Below are 26,612 nucleotides of genomic sequence, written 5' to 3'. Positions count from 1 at the left end.
CATAGAGGGACATAGTCAACAGACTCCAAAAAAACAGATGCCAACCAAGAATACTCTATCCCGCAAGCTCTCCTTCCTCTTTGAAGAAAGAATATGGACCTTCCCAGACAAACAGAAACTCCGGAATTTTATTACGACTAAACCCCCACTCCAAAAAATACTACAAGGAGTCCTAAAGCCAAAACCTCAGAGGGACGAATAACAACAAAAGAAGGCCAAAGAAAGTTATTAAAAGAATAAATAAATAAAATCAAAGGAAAGACAAACACAATGGCAAATACAGATGCTAACATATCAATACTAACTCTAAATGTAAATGGACTAAACTCTCCAATAAAAAGACACAGAGTTGCAGGCTGGATTAAGAAACAAAACCCAACCTTTTGCTGTCTCCAGGAAACACATTTAGCTGCAAAAGATAAAAATAGACTCAAAGTTAAAGGATGGAAAACAATTCTACAAGCAAATGGACCAAAAAAGAAGGCAGGAACAGCTATACTCATATCAGATAAAACAGATTTCAAACTTAAAAAGATAAAAAGAGACCCCAGTGGTCATTACATTATGATCAAGAGGACAATACTTCAAGAAGAAATAACACTCATTAACATATATTCACCAAACGAAGGAGCACCAAAATATATCAGAAAACTATTGGCATCTCTGAAAACAGACATCAGAGAAAACACATACGTGGTGGGAGACTTCAACACACCACTATCAACAATGGATAGATCAACAAGACAAAAAATAAGTAAAGACACTAAAGCTCTAAATAAGGATCTAGAGTGCTTGGGCTTAACAGACATATATAGAACACTAAACCCAAAAAAATCTGAGTATACATTTTTCTCAAGCGCACATGGATCATTCTCTAGGATCGATCATATACTGGGGCACAAGACAAACATCAACAGATACACCAAGATTGAAATCATACCAACCATCTTTTCTGACCATGAAGGCATCAAACTAGAAATAAACCATAAAAAGAAGGCAAGGTACTCTCCTACCTCGTGGAGATTGAAACCCACACTACTGGAAGTCCACTGGACTAACGAGGAGACAAAAGAAGAAATTAAAAAATTCTTTGAATTGAATGACAAGGAGGACACCAATTTCCTAAATGTATGGGATGCAGCAAAAGCAGTAATAAGAGGAAAATATATAGCAATAGAAGCTCACATCAAGAAACAAGAAAGAACTCAAAGAAACAACCTAATCTCGAAGCTCAAAGATCTAGAAAAAGAACAACAAAAAAACCCCAAAACCAGTAGAAGAAAAGAAATAATAAAAACCAAAGCAGAAATAAATGAAATCGAAACTAAAAAAACAATCCAAAAGATCAATGAAACCAAGAGCTGGTTCTTTGAAAAAATAAATAAAATAGATAAACCCCTAGCCAGGCTCACAAGGGCAAAAAGGGAGAAAGCACAAATAAATAGGATAATAAATGAAAGAGGAGAAATCACAACGGACACAGCAGAAATCAAAAGAATAATTAATAACTACTATGAACAGTTATATGGAAACAAGTTCAACAATCTAGAGGAGATGGACAAATTCCTACAACTCTACAATCACCCAAAGCTAGATAAAGAAGAAATAGAACACCTAAACAGACCAATTACAATTAGTGAAATTGAAATGGTAATCAAAAACCTCCCCAAAAACAAAAGCCCAGGACCTGATGGATTTACAAATGAATTCTACCAAACATTCAGAGACGAATTGGTGCCTATCCTTCACAAACTCTTCCAAAAAATTGAGAAGGAAGGTATAATACCTAACACGTTCTATGAAGCCAACATTACACTAATACCAAAACCGAACAAGGACAACACAAAAAAAGAAAACTATAGGCCAATCTCCCTAATGAACACTGATGCAAAAATCCTCAATAAAATTTTAGCTATCAGAATCCAACAGTGTATCCATAAGGTAATTCACCACGACCAAGTAGGATTCATTCCAGGGACACAAGGATGGTTTAACATCCGAAAAATCAATCAACGTTATCCAACACATCAACAAAAATAAATATAAAAACCATATGATAATATCAATAGATGCTGAGAAAGCTTTCGACAAAGTGCAACGCCCATTCATGATAAAAGCCCTTGAAATTCTTGGGATACAAGGAATGTACCTCAACATCATAAAGGCCATATATGACAAGCCAACAGCCAGTATCATTCTCAATGGTGAAAAGCTGAAAGCAATTCCATTAAGATCTGGAACAAGACAAGGATGTCCACTTTCACCACTGCTTTTCGATATAATACTGGAAGTCCTAGCCAGAGCAATAAGACAAGAGAAAGACATCCGAGGAATCCAAATAGGAAAAGAAGAAGTCAAACTATCACTCTTTGCAGATGATATGATAATATACATAGAGAACCCCAAAAACTCCACAGAAAAACTAATTCAACTCATCAATCAGTTCAGTAAAGTGGCAGGATACAAAATCAACACGCAAAAGTCAGTAGCCTTCCTATATACAAACAATAAATCTGAAGAAGAAGAAATCAAAAAAACCATCCCTTTTATTATTGAAACAAAAAAATCAAATATTTGGGAATAAATCTAACAAAAGAGGTAAAGGACCTATACAAAGAAAACTATAAAACACTGTTAAAAGAAATAGAAGAAGACACAAAGAAATGGAAAAACATCCCCTGCTCATGGATTGGGAGAATAAACATTATTAAAATGGCCATCCTACCAAAAGCAATCTACAGATTCAATGCTATTCCAATCAAAATTTCAATGTCATTCTTCAAAGAAATAGAACAATTATTGATGAAATTCATATGGAATCACAAAAAACCCCGAATAGCCAAAGCTCTCCTGAAAAAAAAAGAAGGGAATGGAGGCATCACACTCCCAGACTTCAAACTCTACTACAAAGCCATAATCATCAAAACTGCATGGTATTGGAACAAGAATAGACATACAGACCAATGGAATCGAATAGAAAATCCAGAAATAAACCCACAGGTTTATGGTCAACTAATCTTTGACAAAGGAGCAAAGACTATGCATTGGAGCAAAGAAAGTTTGTTCAATAAATGGTGCTGGGAAAACTGGGTCGCTACATGCAAAAGAATGAAGCTTGACCACTACCTCACACCATATACAAAAATCAACTCAAAATGGATTAAAGAACTAGACATAAGACCTGAAACCATAAAATACATAGAAGGAAATATAGGTGAAACACTATGTGATTTGCATATCAAAGACATCTTTACAGACACTTCACCCAAAGCAGTGATAGTGAAGGCAAAGATCAACAGCTGGGACTACATCATTCTGCACAGCAAAAGAGACAATAACAAAAACAAAGAGAAACCCCACCAACTGGGAGAAAATTTTTGCACACAACACTAATGATAAAGGACTGATCACAAAAATCTGCAAAGAGCTGATGAGACTCAACAACAACAAAGAAAATAATCCCGTCAAAAAATGGACAGAGGAGCTAAAAAGAAACTTCTCTGAAGAGGAAATGCAAATGGCCAACAGACATATGAAAAAATGTTCAACATCACTTGCAATCAGGGAAATGCAAATCAAAACTACCATGAGATACCATCTTACACCAGTGAGAATGGCACATATTAAAAAAACTAGCAACAACAAATGTTGGCGAGGTTGTGGAGAAAAAGGAACTCTTCTGCACTGTTGGTGGGAGTGCAAACTGGTCCAACCACTATGGAGAGCTGTGTGGAGATTTCTGGACCTACTAAACATAGAGCTTCCACAGGATCCAGCAATTCCACTCCTAGGTATTTACCCAAAGGACACAGAAACATCAATTCCAAAGAACACCTGCATCCCTATGTTTATAGCAGCACTATTTACAATAGCTAAGCTTTGGAAACAGCCCAAATGCCCAAAAATAGATGACTGGATCAAGAAGATGTGGTACATATATACCATGGAATATTACTCAGCATTCAAAAAAGATAAACACATGCAATTTGCAGCAACATGGATGGTGCTGGAAGGGATCATGCTCAGTGAAATAATCCAAAAAGAAAAAGAAAAATACCGGATGGTCTCACTCATAGCAGGAATCTAGAATACTTAAATAAGGGACCAGGAAAATGAATAACTATAAGAAAGTGAAAATCAAAATCAACAAAAACTATGAACCAGAGACACTTTTTGGGGGGGGGGGCGGGAGGGGAGGGATTGGGGTCAGAATGGGGGATTGCAATTGTATGGGGAATATAAAAATAAAATTTATTAATTAAAAAAAAAAAAGAAAATTGGGCAAAGTACATATAAACGGGCAATTTACAGACAGAAAATCCCAAAGGGCTATGAAAAAAAGCATATGAAGTAGTCATAGAAATAAAAATTAAAACAGACATTAATTTTATGTTCCATCAATAAAAAATATAAAAATTAGAAAATGATTTAAGTAAATTATGGTAAGAATGTGTGTACATCTGTGTGAGTGTGTGTGTGTGTGTGTGTGTGTGTGAGAGAGAGAGAGAGAGAGAGAGAGAGAGAGAGAGAGAGAAAGAGAGAGAGAGAGAGAGAGAGAGAGAGAGAGAGAGAAAGGAACTCATACATTGATGGCAGGAAGATTGACAAAAGGACTGTTATCAAAAGCAATCTGGCATCATTTAGTCAAATTAAACACAAGCATACCCCATGGCTTAGTAATTCAGATCCTGTGTGTATTCCTTCCAAAGTTCTCACACTTGTCTGGAAGGGAAAAAATCATGTTTAAGGATGTTCACTGTAATAATGCTTGTGGTGGCAGGAAGTTAGTAACAATTTGGAAGTTCACCACTGGTGAGTTAAAAGGGAAATGTATTAAGTGCACACAGAGAAGTGGCAAGGGCAGCAGTGCTAAAGGGAGCAAATATACACAGAGCAAATATGTGCATCGTACAAACAGTGCTGGATAACAAAGAATAAGACACAGCACAATTTACATCACAATGGCAAGTGTTGAAATTAAACATACATGCTCACAAATAATACTCACTTTTCAAGAACACATTAAATAAAATATTAACAGTAAACAAATTAGAACTGTTGCCCGTGCAGAATGGGTGAAAAGAAGTGGCCTATGGAGAATGAAAGAAGATAGATGGAGAGGTGAATTAAAAATTGGAGCAAGAGAAACAAGAAAATAATAATAGCAATAATAATAATAATTAAGCCAAAAACAAACAACTGAAAACACAAAAAGAGGAAACTACACTAAAATAAACCAAGAAAACATTGAAGAGCAGCATGAAATTGAATTCATTCCAAAGATGAGTTAGAGCATCTCCTCTCCTCCCTGGAAATTTCCCTCCTCTCCCCACTCTTCAAGGAGAAAGCACCACACTTCACTCCAAGCTCAGGTAACTGTCAAGGATTAAAACCAAGCTCTGGGACTGAGTAAGGCTATGCTCTGAACAATATTAGAAAGAGCATTTATGTGATTGAATCTGAATTTCTCAAGATAAGAACAAACTGGAATCGGAAAAGAAAATCTACATGTGTTTGTCAAAGGGGTGGTTGAAAAGGTGAGTTTTGTTTTATAGGCTGACACTGGAACTAGTATACTACTTAGGATGGATTTTTAAAAGTCAGGCCTTATAAAAGGTATAATGTTCTGTAGGGGAGAAAAACTCTGCTGTCCCAAAATATGGTCTTTTTTGGCAAAAAGTTGATGGCATGGGATAGGCTCTGAAGGCTGGTTGCTTTTGAAAAAGATCTACCTGGAAACTTCTTTCAGTAATGACCTCTCCCAGGAAGACCACTTCCCCTCTTTTCCTTTCAAAGAAGACAAAACTTAAATCTGCATACCTTTGTTTATTGGCCTTCCTAGATAATCACCCTTACTGACCTTCTCCTTTCTCCCATCCATCCCCCACCTCTCATGTCTCAGCCATCCTATCAATATTTAATAACATATCAATCTCTCCAATGCATGTGTGATTATTTGCCAGACTATAAGAATCCAGAAGTACCAGATAATTTTCTTTACACTGCATTCTAAATGATAAATTGGAAAGTTAGTAACTCTATCATCAAGTCACTTAACCTATGAAAGTTTGACTACAAAAATATAGTATAGTTTTACTGTAACTCTCAAAAAGTTGTAACAGTTTTCTCTGTTCTAAAACTGCTTTGCAGAGTACATAAATTAACTGCTTCTCTAGTTTCCCTTTTTCTAATTCTCAATTGTGCTCATCTGCAACTTGTCTCACCAGTTTCCTAATAGGGAAAATATTAGCAGAAAGAAGATTCTGAAATATTCATTAACTTTTTTTTTTTTACTTATTATAGTTCAATGACTGTCAGTAAAAGCAAACCAAAAGGATAAAATCCATCTATCCTAAAGCAGCTTATACTTGAAGGAATATAACTATTAAATCATCAGTGGCATCTTTCTAGAAATGACAGTATAACAGAAAAGATACTTTTCAAATAGGTATTAGAGATGCTTTAGTGCCCATCCCATACAACCACTTGCATTCTGATGAGACCATGGGGTTTCTGGCACGAAGGAGGACTAGTTCAAGACTTGATTCCATACAACTAATTTACACCCCCCCCAAGCTCAGTGATTCTGGAGAATATAGCGCATTTCAATAGTTAATACTACAGCAGTAGAAAATATTACGGCCATTTCCATAGACAGACTCAAAATTTATAGAATAATATTTTAAGCATATTATTTAAGTACAGTTCTCATGCACTGAAACCAAATGGATACAGCAAAAAATATATATAATGGAATCAGTAGAATGCAAAAGATTCCTTCCAACTCCTCAGCCATTGCCATCCATCTAAATCAAAAGTCAGAAATCTATAAATGTTATCTATCCACCAAATACTACTATTCCCCTTTTGTGCATTTCCACACTAATGGCTTTCTCCTGAGAAAGCAACCACAGAGAAACTCCAAAAGATGCCAACACAAACTCTTTCCAAAGGCCTACAAAACATGGAATATCTAAATGAACATGAATTTGTCTACCACTGGTGGACAAAGCCTAAACCATAATATGAAAAGTTGTATAGCATTGAACTTATGACTTCAAGAGTTTACTTCCCCTCAATTTATCCTATAAGACTTTGTCCTAAAAACACCCCTTTGCCAGGAACATTGGAATCTGAAAGGCAGTCGGAGTGATAGTTCTCCTCCCCAGGAACTTAAAAATCTTTGTATGCCAAATAACAGTGTCCTCATAAAGAGCAATAGGTATTCCTATTTAATGGTGAAACTTAAGGTGTTATCTCAAGTTTCCTAATTTTAACAGTGTTTTTGAGAATTTAATATTTTTGGATTTACTCCTATAGGCCCAAACAATAAAATAAACGTAATATTCCCCTCATGGAAAGAAGAGTTTTGCATTCTAAAAATCTCTTGTCTGAATTAACAATTTTTTATGATCCAAACCAAGAGGAATTGAATTAAGTTGGCTTATCCCAAAGTGACAGGAGATGGTGGATTTTTTGTTTTGAATGTAGAGAAAAATGAGGCTAATGAAAGTCTGGCAGAGACATCTAAACTATTCCTGCCATATGCCAGGAGTGCCAGGAACATTGAGAGGACTGCCTAAGCAACCTGAGGGAGAATTTCTCCCAACTCTGTGACTAAAATTGGACTTTCTATTTTTCTTTTCTGTCATGAATCCATTCATATCCATTTCATGAAAATAAACCAAGATCCAATTTACAAGAAATAGAAATTTTAAACATCTCTTTCAGTGAAATTAATAGATGAAATCCTAGAACAGCTTATTTTCTATTTTTCTGTTTCATGTAAAGTTTATTCATTCAGTAATATTACACTTATTGAGTCCATTCTTGAATGGCAGACCTTATTATATTGGACTCTAAATTGTAATAAGAAATAGGCCACTATTACTGTTTCTGAGTAGGTCCCACCTGATACGATATATTGACTTATAAAGCAGGAATTCCATAATAGATAGAGACATCACCTGGGCGCTGAGGGAGAACAAAAGAAAGACACTGTCCCTAGGGAAGTGAGGGAAAGTTTACATAGTGGATGCACACACACACACACACACACACACAACACACAGAGATGCCAGACTGGTACTCTGATTGTAGATGTGAGGCTCCACCCCCTCACACTAATTCAGGATAACTTTGCATTCTTAACCAAGTTTCTGAGCTCCCTTTATGATTGACTGTATCCTCTTGCTACAGATACATCTCCATAAAGGGGGTGGGTAACATGTTCACTGCCCCACTTAATGATGGGTTGAGCTGAGCAGCCAGGTGAAGCTATAGAACATGGAAGGCAGGTAGACTCAGAGAGAAGAAAGTTCTTGTTCCTGTGTCCTGACATGCACCCTGGTGCTGGGGGAGGGAGATGTGGAAGGAGACATGTGGAAGAGAAACTTGTAGAGACATGTGGGAAGGTTGTTATCTTGATGTGTTACCTTCTTTTGTCCCAGCTTTCTGGGACATGCTTCAGAACCCTTTTCCTATGGTTCCACAACAAAAGATGTCTTAGACTTGTGGCAAGCTTTCAAGCCTCAGAGGTCCCCTTCGGGCCAACCCTGTTTGACTGGACATTTACCCATGATGGGATAGGTAATTTGGGGGTATTATTGGGAAACTATAATCCTTTCTACTTTTCTCTCTATATGTGCCCTAATCTATTAAAATTCTTTCACACTAAGTCTGCTTTGCTTTTGTGCACATGAATGGCTGGTCCCCTTTAGAGCATGCAAATTTGGGGGGTCCCTGGGTACCCCTCAGTCACATGTTAATACTCTGTTGTGACTGCACCCACAGCTCACCTTCCCATTCTAACCTGGATGTAGGGAAACCTTTCTTAAAAGAATTACATAGCAAATGCTTTGCAGATCACATAAGTTCAGTCTCTGTTAGATATTATTCATTTTTCCTTTTTTCAACCTTTTAAAATGATTTTCAAAACCATTCTTATCTAGCTCAATAACACACACAAATAGGTTGTGGCACTATTTTTGATTTTCTTAACCCTGTTCCAATCAAAACTGCTTGCCTCACCTGCTCCCCACAGGTGTTAATTCAAGGTGGACTTCCCACTACACTTTCTGCAAGCAAATCTGTTTAAGTTTGCTCCTGGGGACTGTGTCAGCTTGGCAAAGGAAGTAATTGAGACTGAAAGATTTAACAAGGTTTGCTAGACAAAGGTAGTGACAATGTTTATTTTACCTAACCCCTGTGATCCTAGAAAATTGATGATTAATCCTCCCAACCTTTTGTTTTCAAAATGTTTGTTTCTTCCTATGTACCAGGTGTAGGGTAAGGAAAAATGTCAGGCTTTTCTGCCCTCCCGCCATCAGGAGAGATGATGGATCCTTGCAGTCCTGAATGCATGCCTGATGGCGGGCACCTGGAGCAGGGTGTGGGCCTAGGTAGATGGGATTCACCTGGGCTGAGACTGGGCTTTTAAGGGTGTCGTCACGGGGATGCCAGCAGAAGCTGGAAGAGAAGCAGAGAGAACTCCAGAGAGCCCAGATAGAGTGAAGATTTGCTGGGGGGCCTCCTGGCCCCCCAGCACCCCTGCCTGCCATGTACCTGGTAATCTAAATAAAAAACCTGCAAAAAACCACTGAGGACTCTGACTCCTCCTTTACCCAGTCTGCTGGATCAGAAAACCTGCTCAGTGGTCCTTCCTGTCCCTACACAGGAAAGGGCTTGCTGCAAAGAACCACCTTTCCCATACAACTTAGATGAATTCATCTCTCTCTAGATTTCCAGGAGACTCTCAGGGTTCTCTTCTTAGAAGACAGGGCCAGACACCAATTGTAAAAATGCTCATTTTTGTCATATATGATTGGCTGAACTGTTTGCTCCCAAAAATTATCTTAAGACAGAGATAAATATTTCTTGTTCACCTGACTGACTGGAACTCCCACTGATTATAAAAATCAATTCCAACTTATTCCACCTAAACCTTATCTACCCCTTTCTATAAAATCTCAAGTAAAATCACCCTGTTAAGATATCTGATCTTTAAATCTGGAGTGCCCTGCCTATTGCAATACTCTGAGTAAAATCAATCTCCTTACTTATTCTGTTGATTTTTTTCCCTTTGAGTATGAGATGCCTGCAGACATAAGAAACACAATGCACAAAGGCACCAAACACAATGCACAAAAGCACTACTATTGTCCAAATGACATTGCAAGGAAGTTAGATGTTGTGGGAATAAAGAGTTATGGTATGTAGCCAGAGAGGCAGACAGTAGAAGAGGCTTCAGCAATAGGCTGGGGTGTAATGGGAACTCTTTACATATTAAACCGAGCCTTCAATCCTTAATATGGGGAAATCCCTGAATTCTTTGTATAGTTCCCTGTGAGAAGAAAAGAGGTATGGTCGCCAGCTGGAGAGAATCGTTCCAGCAGCTGAGGTGCAGGTAAATATACTTTAAAATTTGTTACCAGCACAGCATAGTCTGAAAGCAGAGGTTCAGCTGACAAATCCTTAAAATACTCAAAAGAATTTTATACTATATACTCACTTGTACATTTTTAAATTACACTTAAGATTTTTCATAATAGGGATGAAAAAGAAATTTTCCACTCACCTTCTGGGCTTTTTTTGGATAGGTTGAATAATCAAATTAATATCAGATAGATACTAGGAGAAAAGAAGAAATTTAATTACATAAGTGTGGTGAATATATACGGATATAAATTCTAAAGTAAATAGAACAACATGAGGGTGTTTATCCTGAACTGAGGAATGGAACAGGAGCTTGGGGTTTCAAGGAGAGAGGTGGGGAATTCCATAATTAAGGCCAAATGCTCTGTAGATGTTGGCTCTGCCATATAGATAGTTTTCTTCACAAGAAAGGTTATTTCTGGAGACAACCCCACATCTGGGTAATAACCCCAATTTTCATTCTTCTGGGTGGTTAAGGGAATGGCAGAAGTTTCTCTAGCACCTGTACAGCCTTGATTGACATGAGCTGAAAATAACCCACATGCCAAAATGACACTTGTTAGAAGGCCATTCTGGACAAGTTAAGGTGGTCTATCTTAACATTTTAGGGATTCCTACCCTTCACCATAAAAAGTTTAAATAGTATAAGTAATTTTAAATATATTGTAAATCTTGATTTTTTAAATAGAATATTCATATCACCAAGTTTGAAAACTACCCAGTACAATCTAAATGCCTTAGATTTGTCTATTTTTAAAATTAGCAAACATTTTCCTAGTTTTTTATAGTTCCTTTATCTCCTTGAACTTTATCATAATGTAATACATTTTAATGCTGTAAATTATTTTACTAGAAAAAGATTTTTATGAGGGAAGCTATCACATATCTTTACTACAAAAATTTGTATTCTGTTTTTCCTATGCCTGTAAGAGTCTAAGACTTAAAAAAAATTTCTTCTATAAATGTTTAAAACAACCTAAATAAATTAAATTTGATTATTAAAGATAAAAAATAAAATTTATTGGAAATGTACCTTCTAATGAAATGATTGAAGCTAATTTACTTCTAATTAGTTTATATATCTATGAATGAAAATTACTCAATGCTAAAAACAGAGAGGGTTCAGCATCAAATCCATCTTTATTTTTATTTCATAGATATAAGCAATGGGAACACTTGATCAGAAAAATAAGTGTATGGGAATAAAGAGAACTTTTTGAAAACAATGTCACTCTATTCTTTAAATTCTTCTGAATTTCATACTAAAAATCACATAATCTATCATAAAATATTATTTTTAGTGATACATTAATTTACAACTTGGTATGTAGACCTTCTTTTGTATTGAAAACAAAAAATTAGAAACCAACTTATTCACAAAGGAATGACATTTTAGTCTCTTGAAAAACATGAAGCCTTTACTAAGACTCATACAGACTAACCTTATACCTATAACTCTTTCACTTAAAGACACCTTTAATACACCTGTTAATACAGCAATCTTTTAATTAGTATGTTTTTAATGTCTTGGAGCTACCAAGTTAACTCCTTTAATTAGTGCAGGATGTTCACCATAAAACTTAGTTAGTAAAACCAACTCATTGTCAAACCAATCAGCCAGAGCAGAAAGAAATCATACTTCAAGTTTTCACTTCCAATAAAAGAGGGAATACATATTTTTAGCAATATAAAAATTATTGCAAAATAAGTCAGGAATCAGATCTTATAACATAGATTACTAAAAGCAGTCATTAAGACTAAAAGTTTTCATAGCTACATAATTTAATTTATTCACAATCTAGTACGTTGAAAGCATGAACAGAAATCCCATTTCTGTTTCTCAATTTGCAAGACTGTTATAAGTAAATTACAACTTATTTATGAAATGAGTAATATGATATTGGGTATGGTATTCCTTTGGTAAATGTGCACATTCATGAATTAAAATCTGTTGTTCAGTTACCATGTATTATTAAGAAGTATATATAAAATATAACAAATCTGGAATCAAATTTCCCTATATATTTTAAGAAAGAAATATGTACTGCTAAAAATTACTTAGTCCAAAAATTAGCATACAGCTGTATATTTTGCTAATAGGAGTAAAACATTAAATATTTTATAGATGAAAAAGATTAGACTGGCTGAAAGTGGAATAAATATTTTATGAAATGATTTGAGAAAATAACTACATTAGTAAATGATGAACTCCAATCTAAAAGAAATCACATAAAATGTTCATTTACAGTTTTCATCCATTACCTTAAAAAATGAGATGTCCAAATATATTCATTACATGCAAAGGAATCAACATCTAATTTGTAATCCTTTAGCTTTTGATTTTTAGCTAATAACATGACATGAGCATGATTATGGGGAAATGGCTGAAAAGAATCACTTAACTTTAAATGGAAAAACTTGCTCTCAAAACATTCTCTCCAAAAACAATATATTCTACAAGACTGATGGCCAAAAGAGGTGACACCACTCCCCTTACTGTGCACCACAGCGATCCTGAATTCAAAACATAACATTCAGATGTAGGGTTATCTCTATAAATAATCTTTCTATGGAAAAAATCTATCTGCATGGCAAAACAAATATGTAATCACAGAGAATGTGGTCTTTGGCATATGAGAACACTTTCCTTATCATCTGAATCCTCTTCTGCTTGAAGCCCCACACCTCTTTCCTTGGATCAGGATATTTATAAATATAAACACACATATAAAATCTCCTCATTTTGCCCCACTGATGCTAGAATTTACATTCATGTTGATTCTCCATATGCATGTAATTACATGTGATATTAGTCCTACTAATCTGCCTGATGTTAATTTGATTGCTCTAGCATCTCAAGATGAACCCAGAGGGAGAGGGAGAAATTTCCTGTCTGCCCCTACAAGCCATTACTGCCAGTCATCTCAGTGTAAAACGGAGGGTAACTTCATTCCCAAGTAAGCAATGACCAAAGAGAATTTGCCTGTGAAATCAGAAATGGGGTGGGAAGAATTGGGGGAAGAGGATAAAGGGCAGAAGAACAAATGTTCCCATAAGCTGAATAATGAGTACAAACAATGCCTGTTTGCTGTTTGTTATTTAATATTTTTGACTGGAAAATAAATGGAGATTTATTAAACTAATGTCTGCTTCTTAAACTTCAGAGTATTCCATAGATTGCCATATAAAGGGCCCCATTAAACCATTTAGAACCCATAAAATAGAAGAGAGCCCCTCTCTGGCTAACAATTTATGTAACTTAAGCAATACATAATTTTCTATTTTCAAAATGGTGATATATTATGAGAAACATGAAAAAAGAAAATGGATTAGTTTTCAAAACCTAAATACTTCAAAACCTATTTATTATGAAAAAATTGAAAAAGAAAGAAGGAAAGTCTTTCTAAAGAAACCTAGTAGAAAAACTCCTTGAGTGCTTTAATTTTCATTTTTAAAGTTAATCTTGCAACATTTTATGCAAAATCTTATAATTGGTTCTATAGTTAATTAAAATTACATTAGTGAGCAGATATGAAAAGCACTGCTTATTTGAAGTATTTATTATTCCTTCTTGGATTGCTAATGAATTAAAACCTCAAGTGCATCTGTATTAAAGTCACCTTCCTGGACATCTATCTCCATGTGCAGAAAGTAATATGTTAAAACCAAGAGGGCTTCATCTATTTGGTGCTATTATTTTTTCTGCCTAACCTGTGATGTAAATTTATTCCATGCTACTTTCTGAAAAATAAACACTGTTTCAGCTAACATAGTTTTTTCCAGTCCAGTTACTGTAGTAATTAAGATTCTATTTGAAGTTCATTTTCATTTAAGCATATTATAACTTTTGTCAATATTTCTCTCTTCATCAAAAGGTAGGTTTGAAGTCAAGTCAACAACATTAACTGTCTAATCCATAGGCTCTTCATGGAATTAGATGCTATTTCACCCTCTGTAGTTTCAGTTGTATTCCTAAATCTAGTTAAAAATGATTTAAAAGAACGCAGTCACAGCTACAAATCCAAGTTTTTGAAGACATTTGGGATATTTCCTTTTGTGAATGTCTATGAGATTGATTAAATTATCTACAAAGTGAGTGTCTAGACAGATAATTTTCTGAATAGTGTGTATTATTAAGATCTGTTTCTGAATTCAGAAAACTATGTTTTCATAGTTTCATTCCTTATAGGTTTAAAATATTTTCTATCATGAAAATTCCTCAATTCATTACAAGCCAATTAAGAAAAACAGTTATAATTATGAACATTAGAGCATATATTTTGCATGCTGTTGTAGTAAGATCATTTTTTCACACCTGAAGTAAAAGAAAAACACTTTAATGAGGGTATGAAGCATTTCAAATTATCCTATTTTTCCACAACAGAGAACACTGTTGGCCTCAAATCCTAGATTCATTTAAGGGACAATACAAGGACAGAGAAAGGAGACTAAACCCCTCTCAGAATCTGTATTAGAATGAACCACATGCAATTGCTGATAATAAACCATCATGGGGATGCAGAATTGGCAATTCAAATTGTTCAGCATATAGAGTCAATCTTCATTTTTAATCCAGTTTTCCTGTGTTTTTAGACTGTTCTCTATGGAGAAGTTCCTTGGAAGGATCTACACAGCAGGTCTGAGAGTGGTTAGTATACGTGGGAGAACAGACAAGCTTTTTTTTTTCCTTTTCATATAATGGGGTTCCTAATAATCATTGTTTAAAAAGGAAGGTATTCACAATTTTAAATATTAATTTTGAAAAATCATAGATATACTCCAATATTACACAAAGATAGTAAAATGATAGTATTACAAGAATGCAAAGGTGATCTTATCCAATACCCTCAACTTATAGAAGATATTGTGGCTCTGAGACAGTACCGGCTTTTTCCAGGGCCACAGTGCCAGGCCATACAGAACCCAGCTCATGTCAATTCAAGTTCAGGCTTCGCTTCTATGTTGCATTTGGTAATGACAGAACCCAAGCCTTCATTTCCTAGACTGCACCTCTTCAGTTCCTTCATCTATGCTTCCTGTGCCTCTATATCAAAGGGGCATCCTCTTAAAAGAGGGATAAGTCAAGCACTAGTCAGCCACACCCCTGTGTTAAGAGCCTGGATGCTCCCCCACCCAGACTCCTTTTGTTTACACATCTTGCTTGATTTAGATGCAGGGTCAGACTAAGTATGCAAAATCTTAAAAACTTCAGTCCCAATAAATGTAGGTCTTCTGGCCCCTGCACTGGTTCTCCTGTATTCATTCAAATTCTCTCTCTCTCTCTCTCTTTGCCCCCACCTAACCTTGTAAGTAATAAACCTCTGTTTTTTCAAAGTTTGTTCGTGGTTATTACTGAAGGGCATCTTGCAAACCTAAGAAGCCTAAGAGACAGTCCAGTCTTAATAGCAATAATCTGAGACTGAAACAAAGCAAAAAAGTAGCCAGGATCAAATATAGCATAACCCAATATGTTTTGGCCAGATCCTGGCACAGTAGAACCACTCTCCCTTTGTTCTAGGCACTCATTATATTTTTAGTCCAGCATATTCTTAGAAATGAAAATGTCAGACGTTACTCTAAGGCTTTTGCTACATTAAGAATTAAAAGGGTAAAGACTATGAATTGTCACCTCACAGCCTGGAAAAGAAAACTACAATGAAAGTGAACTGGAGCATTCTAGGTAGAGAAATAGACTGCATTACAGTAACAAGCCATGCAGGAAGTCCCAGTAATCCTGAAGCAAAGCACTATTAATCTATGCAGCTTTAAAGCAGAAATAGCGGTGAATGCTACTAGAGCTTTGGGAGTGGGTGGATGTGGAATTTATCAATGTGTGAAACTATGCTCCAAAAGCTTACATGTTGTAAACCAGTGGTAAATCAAAATTTCAAGAAGAAGTAGGACATATTTCCTAAAAGGAAGAAAACTCTTGTTTAGTATTCATGACACAAGCTTTAGGGGGAGCAAATGGCATCTTTAATGAAGTAAACTACTCTTAGAATAGGAGGAAACCATTCTGTCTGGTTTAAGTTATATAATGTTATAAATTCAATAAGTCTATGTGATATGGATATGAGAGAAACTCTCTGACTACCTAAACTCACCTTTAGTGTAAGTACATATTTTGTTAAGTCCCAAAGTCAAGGTTTTTTTAAAGATTTGTTTTTATTTATTTATGCATATAAGAACTGGGGTACAGGCCAGAGGTGATGGGGGGTGAGAGGATTCACCAGAGAGAGTGGGGAGCATAACAGGCAGATGTACTGAAATATATGGCTGAGGGAAGCAGCGGGCTAGACAGAAGAGATCTGCTGCACCAGGTGGGTGAGCTCTCTGAAAGGGGATCGAACTCATGTTGCAGTGGCTGCTGATAGCTTCATAGCGCTGAGACTTAACCAGTTGCACCACCAGGGAGGCCTCCCCTAATGTCAAGATTTTAAATGTAAATCAAAGTCAGATTTAGCTACCTGCTAAAAAGAATGGCGAGAACTATTCTAAAATACAAAACACTAAGGACTTCACATATGACCATGAAGTTTTTGTAGAAATTTAGAGGCGAATGCATCCAAATCTGAAAGAAAAAATGGAGCAACAAAAAGAAGTGTCCAAGCAAGCAAAATTGCTCTATAAAGAAAGCAGCTTATTTTAAGACCTGGAGAACCTGTCATAGATTGATTGACAGATAATTTATAAATAAAGTGAAAATACAAGTACCAATCTATAGCAACAATGTCAATAAAGAACTTCAATGAATTACACATATTTTTCCCCTGTGATTTGATAGTGTGATGAAATAGTTTTAAACTTTGAATGATAGTTTTAAACTTTGTGTGAAATCAACTGAGTTGCCCCCCCCACCACTTGAGTGAATATCTTTGCCTATCCAGTTAATTGGCAGATCCTCTTTATGATATATAATATTCCTGTATATAATCATGTCTGTTTCCATTATTGTTTTCCTTTCATTAAGTTATTATCACATATTTTCAAAAATGCCATGCAGAACATTGTCATAACTCTTCTTTGTCAAAAAATACTTAATCTTTCTTACCTAGTTATTTTTCTCTATATTAACATCAGAATTTTTGTCAAGTTCCCCTTAAAAATTTTTGTTTCAGGGGCCTCCCCTGGTGGCGCAGGAGTTGAGCTCTGGGCTGTGAAGCTGTCCGCAGCCTCTGCAGCGTTGGTTGGATCCCCGGCCACCTGCGAGGGTCCCACATGGTGCGCAGACCTCTTCTGCCTCTCCCGCTGCTCCCCTCAGGAGTGTATTTCGTCACTCTGTCTGTTCTGTTCCCTGCTCTGGCTCTGATGAATTCTCTCACCCTCCCGCACTTCTGACTGTACCCAGTGCTTGTATAAATAAATAAATCTTTAAAAAAAAAAAAGAATATAAACATTCATCTGCCCCCATTTACTCTAGAATCTACAACCATGTAATTAAAATTGTTCTTTTTCAGAAAAATACTGGATGATCTCACTCATAGCAGGAATCTAGAAAACTTAAATAAGGGACCAGGAAAATGAATAACTATAAGAAAGTGAAAATCAAAATCAACAAACAACTATGAACCAGCAACACTCTATGGGGGCTGGGGGGCGGGGAGGGGAGGGATTGGGGTCAAAATAAGGGGGTTGCAATTGTATGGGGAATATAAAAATAAAATTTATAAAATAAAAAAATAAAATAAAATAAATAAAAATAAATATAAATATAAAAAAATAAATGAATAAATGTCATCTCATAGCCAGGCAGGGAGAGATGCAGAACAATAAATAAGTCAAACTCAGCTCTTCACTCTAAGTTCATCCCTTTGTCTAAATTCTACAATAAACACATATAATAAATGTAAAAAAAAAAATGTTCTTTTTCTCCTACTAATCTGCCTAATGTTATTTTGCTTTTTTGACTAATCTGAGAACAACCCAGATGGGTAAGGGAAATTTTCTTTTGTGCCCCAACAATTCCTAAGTATATTATGATTTGTTCTGTTGCATCTGTGAAAGAAATTATCCTGCTGTTTCACCTAATTGGTTAATACACTATAAATAATTATCAAATTTATACAATTTTCATGAATCTAATCATTTTAGTGAGATTATTTAATACTAGGATATCTATATGAAAAAAATATATATCAACTGCAAATAGTGAAGCCATTGGGGGATCATTTGGGTCCCTTCCCCTCTCCGAAACACAACACCCACCTTCCCCCTCTGATACCCTAAATTATGCAGATGTATTTCTAGGTTATCTATTTAGTTTGTCTATTTCCTTGTTTTCTTTATATTTCACAGTGAAATTAGCTGGCAATACTCCTGTGCAATAATAGTCTTTGTCAGGTTTTGGTATCGTACAGGATCACAATGATCCTTAAAATGATTTCCTTTATTACCAATGAGAGTACCAATAAGAAACTAATATCACAGTGAAATTAAGACAATTTCAAAGATTAATAAAGTTATGACATACAAAGAACTGAGTAGGTAGTATAGGAAAACAACAGCTGTGCTGCAGTAACTTGGGGCTGCTAACACACCTACATCTGAAATGAAATGTTGTAACACACTAGATCTGAGGAAGGAGTAGAAGCTCCAGAACTTAGACTAAGGCTATTACTTGACAATGGTCATCAGGAGAAAACCCATGCTCTTCACTAGGGCCTAAAACCTGCACCCTTCCTTCCCTCCTTTTTTCCTGTCTTCTGCTGGGTTTCCCATTAGGCTGAACACAATCCAAAGGCAAGGGCCAGGCAGTGTTTTGATGTCCTGTTTCTGGTGTGGACGACAGGTTGGAAAAGGGGAGTGGATTTGGAAGGGGCCAGGGAAGGACACACAGCACACACAGGTTTTCCATGTTCTGGAGCAAAACTTAGATGGTTAAAATGAGCTATTCCTCACTTAAAAAAATTTAAATGAACAAATTTCAAAGACTTTGTGACTTTGGAGCATATATTTTTAGATAATGGCCTATTTTTAAATTCTCTTTCCTACTTATTACATTAGAAAGGTTTTCTGGATCTTGAGTTAATTTTAACCTTTTTCACCAGAAAGTTATTCATGTTATTGAAATGTTCAAGTTGTATGCTTTAATAAGTACTAAAATCTCTTATGATTTTTGGGCCTCCCTGGTGGTACTGGGCTTAAAGTCTCGGCACTATCAAGCTATTACCAGCCACTGCAGCATGAGTTCAATCCCCAGCCAGGGAACAAACCCACATGGTGCAGCAAAACTCTCGTCTTGCCCGCTGCTCCCCTCTGCAGTGTATTTCAGCAGATCTACCTGTTCTGCTCCCCATTCTGTCTCTGGTGAATCCTCTCACCCCCATACCTCTGGCCTATACCCCAGCTCTTGTATGCATAAATAAAAATAAATCTTTAAGATCTCATATGATTTTTACCTATATACTTCACTTATTGTCAAATCCTATATAATTTCAAAAAGAATTTATATATTCCCTTTCAAGATTTACTATTACTTTGACTTGTTTTTAAACACTCATTCTTGTATATACTAATCAATTTGATTATGATTCCTTTCTCAATTTTACTTTATTTTCAATTCATCCATATATGTATTATGTCCTTTCATTCTCACTCAAATTTAATCAGATTTTTATTTCTATCATTTAAAATTGAATAATTGATTCATTTCTTTTTTATTTCAATTTTTAAAACATGTGAAAGTATTTACTTCCTAATGTATCTTTGAACAAATCACATAAGTTTTGATATGATTTGCATTTATTTTTTTCTTAATTAAATTGTTGAATTTTTATTTGTCCTTTAATCCAATTAATTTGTGGAGATGTTGTAAATGACCCAGTGATTAAAGAATTTTTATTAAAAAACTGTGCTATTTATTAAAGTTTTATTTTAGGTTACAGAAGAATCAGGCCTATATAGGTATCTAACTTTCAGGTATTGCATTTAGTATTTATCATTTGTATTTAAAAAATTTTACAGTGTCTATTCTGTGTCCATCAGAAAAATAAACTGCTGTTTATATATGCCTTAATATTTTAAAGTGCTAGCATATATTATCCATTCAAAATTTGCTCTTTTTAGACTAAACATATTAGATTCACACACTAGTATATTATTATAGGCTATATTTGAAGTGTTATAGAATTTTATATTATATGTGTAATTCACAGTTCATGAATCTATCCTTCTGTAAATGGATAGCTGAGTTTTCCTGAGTTTTCCCAAGTTTTTTATAAGTGTAAACAATGATGTAACAAACATTCTTGCATGGATCTCCTTAAGCACATGAGGAAGTGTTTTTATAGGGTACATAGTGCTGTAACTGCCAAATGAAAGGTGATACACATCTTCAACTTGGTAAAATATTGAAAATTATTTTCCAAATTTATTGTAACAATCTCTGTATACTTTCTATTTTTGATTTACTCAGATGTTTTTGGCCTAGTTAAGACTTCTGTTAATAAATGTTTCTTCAATATCTGAAAACTAAAAATGAGTTGCAGTTTGTGGATTATTAATACCAAACTATTAATTCAAAATTATTAATCATATTATCTAACACTGTATATGTTCTTTGTCTTCTTGCTCTACCAATATGTGTAGGTAGGTAGGTAAGTTGAGGACAGATATAGATAGAGATAAGTAGATAACACAGAGAGAGAGGGAGACATACAAGATGGAGATGGAGGACACAGAGATACTTAGCATAGGTATATAGAGGAGTGTTAAAATCTCCCACTAAATGTTTTGTGCATTTCATTTTATACTTCTAACAGATCTTGGTGTATACATTGCAAATTTTTAATATCTTAAGACTTAAAATCTCAAATATATACTGTAACTTTCAATATTATGAAAATTCTGTTGTTCAAAGAGTTATTTCTACATATTTGATATGAATAATGCCATGCTTACTTTTTAAATTTAAATAAGGTGGCCTAATATATAGCTCTTTTGATTCTGTTTCATTTTAAAATCAAATAATCATGTGAAGCCTGTCCATTTAAAAAAAAATGCCCTCAAATGGGAATTCATTTATTAACATAGAGATTTAATCCATTCATATTAGATTTCAGAATTGTTAGATTTGCTTTGGCTTCAGTATTCTTATCGCTTGCCTTCTTTCCTTGATTTCTTTCTTTATTCTGGAATCATTCTCTTGAGAAATTCTAAAGAGAATGAAGTTTGTTCCTACCCATAAAGTTTTGGCATCACCTACTTAAAATTAACTACCATATTCAATAAAGAACTTTTACTTCCTTTTCTGAAAAGCAGATCTGTAGCTATCTTTTCAATGCTTATAGAATTGAAAGTAAGAATATGGTAACAATTGGGCTTCTCTGGTGGCACAAGGGGTTAAGTCTCAGCACTACCAAGTTATCACCAGCCACTGCAGCATGAGTCAATCGCTGGCCAGGGAACTAACCCACATGGGGCAGCAGACTTCTCCTCACCCACTGCTCCCCTCAGCAGTGTATTTCAGTACGTCTGCCTGTTCTGCTCCCCACTCTCTCTGATGAATCCTCTCACCCCCCAGCACCCGTGGCCTACCCCCAGTTCTTGTATGCATAGACAAAAATAAATCTTAAAATAAAGAATATGGTAACAATAGTATTAGCTGCTGTTTACTGAGTACTTGCCAAGTACCACTCACAGTTTTAAGCACTTTATGTATCAACTCATTTCATCCTCGCTACAACCCAATGAGCAAATATTATTGTTTCCAGTTACAGACAGGAGAATTAAACAGCTGAGAGTTTAATGTGCCCTTGACTATAACATTTGTACCAATGGAGCTGGACTTTGTACCAGGTCTAGTTGAACCAGGTCTAGTTTCTCTGAAGTTTAGTAACGCATATTCTGTTTTATTGTATAGATAAAAACTTCAAAAGAAAAACACTAGACTTGATTTTTAAATGTTTTAAATAGTGACTAAAACTTCCTTTGGTCTAAGACCTCCTTCATGTTTTTACTCAAATGTCATCTTCCCAACCATAACATATTTAAAATTACACTACTCTTTATTCTCCCACATTTTATCTGCCGGATTGAATTTTTTTTTAATCACACATCACCATCCAGCAAAGTAAATGTTACATTTTCTTATTTTGTTTCTTTGACTCCTCCTCCATTAGAATGTCAACTCTATGGGGAAAGTCTGTTTATAGCTTTTTTCCCAGCACCTAGAAAAATGATCAAGACAAAGTAATCAACAAAAACTTTTTGAATAAATGAGTAAATGAAGAAATGACCTTAGTTCACTTTTCACACTACCGTCCTGCCAGTAGTTTCCAATTACTATTTCATCATCGCTGAATTCTCATCTCTGATTCAGTTTTCATTTTTTCCTGCATACCTGAGGGTTTTTTACACCCTCACCCATGAATAAAATTTTGCTTGGCTCCCATTTATTCCAAGCAATATTCCCACAGAATTCTTTAAGTTTCCTCTATTATTTCATAATATTCATTGGCAGAGCAAAAAAAAAAAAAAAAGTATCTTCTTATATGCAATCTGAGATTTTCTTTTAATTATTTAGTTTGATGGTAATTTTTGAGAAACAAATGGATATTCTAACAATAATATCAAATGTGAAATATTCCCCAAATTATGTAAAACAAATGTCATCTTTGAAAAGTTTAATGTCCATTAAGATATCATGTAATTGAAAAAAGAAAGTCAAGAATGGCATCATTAAATTTTAATTTATGAACAGAAAATGAATAATTCAATTGAAAGAAGCAAAAAAAAAATAACTATAAGGAAGGAAGCTAATTTCCTGTGAAACAAAATTATCCCTAATTAAACTTAAAAATAATTTTAACAAGCTGTTCCTTATAAAATCCAAAAATATTAGCAACTGAAAAGTTAGAGCATGGTCTCTTTCTCGCTCCTTTGAGACAAGGGAACAGTTGAATATTATTTTATTTATGTGGGCATTACAATGGAACAATAATTGACAGACATCTAAAGACATAGTTTAGGTGCCTAACTTTAGGTGCACCTTGAACCACATGGGTCTGAAATGTGCAGGTCTACTTAACACATGGGTTTTTTCTACCTGTGGGTTTCACGTTCACATATTCAACCAACCTCAGATATCAGTTGGTTGCACCTGAGGATACTGAACCTGAGGTGACAGAAGACTGACAGAAGACTTACATGGATTTCCCCCTACACAAGAATCAATGTACCTAACCTCTGCATTACTCAAGGATCAACTATACATTTATTATATTCTATTTCTGTAAGTCAGAAGTTCAAATGTGTTGGCAGGGTATGTTCAGTCTAGAGGTGTTTTCATAGAATCTATTATCTTGCCCTTGCCAGTTTCTAGAGGCCATCTACATTCCATGGCTCATGGCTCCATATGACAGTTCCAACTGCACATTTCCTTCTCTGGCTCTAACCCACCTTGCTCTCCTCTTATAAGAATTCTTTAGCTTAGGGCCTCCCCTGGTGGCGCAGGCGGTTGAGCACAGTGCTGTGAAGCTGTCCACAGCCTCTGCAGAGCCGGTTCGATCCCGGCCGGCGAGGGTCCCACATGCCACAGCAGACCTCCCCTGTCTCACCCGCTGCTCACCTCAGCAGTGTAATTCGTCAGTCTGCCTGTTGTGTTCCCCGCTCTGTCTCTGGTGAATCCTCTCACCCTCCCGCACATCTGGCCTATACCCTGGTTCTTGTATAAAATAAATAAATAAATCTTAAAAAAAAAAAAAAAAGAATTCTTTACCTTATATAGGACATGCTAGGATAATCTTGACAGTTAACTTTATTTTCTAAATTATGTTTAATACATAAAATAGCTTTACATCTTTGTATCTGCTCCAAGGTCATAGGCTCAAAACTCTACAAATATGTCCTTCAAACTCTGCCCACCACCAAGCACCACCACAATCTTCTACCATGTTCCCATGAACCCCACTCCTCTCCCAATCCCACCCCACTTCTGCCCCTCTGGTTGTCTCAGTTTGGTTTTGACTGACCCTTTGTTATGTTTCTCTATATCCCACATATAAGGGAGACCATCTGGTCTTTATCTTTAAACTTAATCATATCTTCAGAGTCCCTTTTGCCTGGATATCAGATCTACAGGTTTGGGGAACTAGGACACACACTGAGTACCCTCCCTCCCATGTAAGATGGGTGATACCAGAATATTTTAAATAGAGTAATATGGAAGAAAGGAAACTGATGATACCAAGGACAGAGAATATGAGATTAAAATCCTTATGGAAGGGGAAGAAATAGCATCTAGAGATATATCTCCCTAGCAGCACTTGACACATTTTAGGGGTTGGTAAATATTTGTAGTCACATGCCATTCTGAAGCTCACATTACTTACCTGGAAGATACCAAAAGGCAGAAAGTTTTGCTATCTGTATAAGGTAGCACTAATTACAAAAATACAATATATTCAAACATAACAAGATAGATGCACATTAATGAAACCAGTCCAACAAAAACATAAAAAGTCACTACATAATAAAGGAATTCCGCTATCACAGATTCATAGCAAAAATTTCCAAAAATTTTAAAGAATTACAATAAATACATAATAACTGCCCAGAAATACTTAAAACATAGCCCCAAAATGTCTACAAGAACTGTTTTGATTCCAAAGCCTACAAAGGAAATACAGAAAAAAAAAAAAAAGTTTTTTTTTTTAGACCAATTTCAATTGTGAAGTGATACACAAGTATCCAAGTATTATGAAAACTGCCAGTGACATATCCTGGGGTTTCAAGTTGATATAACACAAAGGAAATAATAAGTATGATTCATTACACTAACAAGGAGAATAAAAGTTAAGATCGTCTAAACTTCTCAGTAAATGCCAGGAACACAGTGACAAAAAAATCTAATAATTGTTTCAAATTTTTAGCCTAAAACTAAGGCCATTGAGAATTTGACCACCAAAAAATATATCTTTTTCAAGGTTGGTTTTTATATAATTCACACAGATTCACTATAGTTATTCCCTTTAAAAAAATGCCAATGAATGTAATCATTTGGCCACTCCTGCTTAACACATTAATATTTGCAACTCATGTTTTAATACTACTGATGATTACTAAAGAAACAGGGGAACAAACATAAGAATGAAGATATAAATGAACCATATTTGCAGATGGCATAAATATGTATCTGGAAAGATAAAAGGAAAAGGAAAAAGAATGAAACTATTACTAGATTATCCAACAAGTTTCCAGGCTATAAGATAAAGATAAATCCGCCAAACTTAATTGCATCTGTTTTTAAAATGATACCTGACTAGAGTATTTCAGAAACAATTTCACCAATCATAGAGGTCAACATATTTAAATGCTGGAATATTCATTTAATTAGATCATAAAGACTGGGTGTTTTTTTTGTTTTTTTTTTTTAAGAATCACTGAAAAGTAATCATGTCAATGTTTTTTTTTAAGATTTATTTATTTATTTATACAGGCACTGGGTACAGTCAGAAGCGCAGGAGGGTGAGAGAATTCACCAGAGCCACAGCGGGGAGCAGAGCAGGCAGAAGGACCGAAGTACACTGCTGAGGGGAGCAGCAGGCGGCAGGAGAGGTCTGCGCGCCATGTGGGACCCTCCTCCGGTGGCCGGGGAGCAGCCGGGGATCGAATCGGCACTGCAGAGGCTGCGGGCAGCTTTGCAACCCAGCGCTCAACCGCTGCGCCACTGGGGAGGCCCAAGACTGGGTTTTTTAATGGCATAAAAGAAAAAGATATCAATAGTTGTATTAGATTTCAAGTTGTGAATCTTAAATCTACAAAATATGTCAATATTTCCATACTTGCCACTAGTAATAATAAATAGCATTCATTGTTTATTATCTAGCAGTTATTACAGAAATGACTTTAGTTGCATTTTCAATTAATTATGAATCCTGTAAGATAAATTCTGTTTTAATGTCCTCTTTACAGACAAAGAAGTTGAGGATGAGAGAAGTCAAATAGTTGTCTGCAATCAATAGTAAACAACAGTTTGGACTAAAAATGACTACACAAGAAACTTCATAGAAATTTAAAGATGGTTATATGAAGCTTATTGAAAAAAAGAGGCAAAAAGTACCTTTGAAGAGATAACAATAAATTATAAATTGTACCAGATTTTAAAAAGCTTCAAAGTGATAATTTTATATTTGTATTTTGTGAGACTAGCTGCACAATGCTGTTTGATTAAAAAATTA

At 35.3% G+C, this 26,612-nt stretch overlaps 1 protein-coding gene across 2 annotated transcripts in view; it reads right to left on the bottom strand.

The window, feature by feature from the left end:
- PLCZ1 (phospholipase C zeta 1) overlaps positions 1 to 26,612 on the bottom strand; it is a 214,979-nt gene that overhangs the window by 51,261 nt on the left and 137,106 nt on the right. For both annotated transcript variants that reach the window (XM_054696415.1, XM_054696413.1), the window contains exon 2: positions 10,577 to 10,629. The gene's annotated coding sequence lies outside the window, so the exon portion shown is untranslated. The remainder of the gene's footprint in view (positions 1 to 10,576; positions 10,630 to 26,612) is intronic.

This window comes from Talpa occidentalis, unplaced genomic scaffold, assembly GCF_014898055.3.
Source record: "Talpa occidentalis isolate TD23 unplaced genomic scaffold, MPIMG_talOcc4v2.1 talOcc4.16, whole genome shotgun sequence".
NCBI classification, from domain to species: domain Eukaryota; kingdom Metazoa; phylum Chordata; class Mammalia; order Eulipotyphla; family Talpidae; genus Talpa; species Talpa occidentalis.
This window is presented reverse-complemented; position numbering and strand designations above follow the sequence as displayed.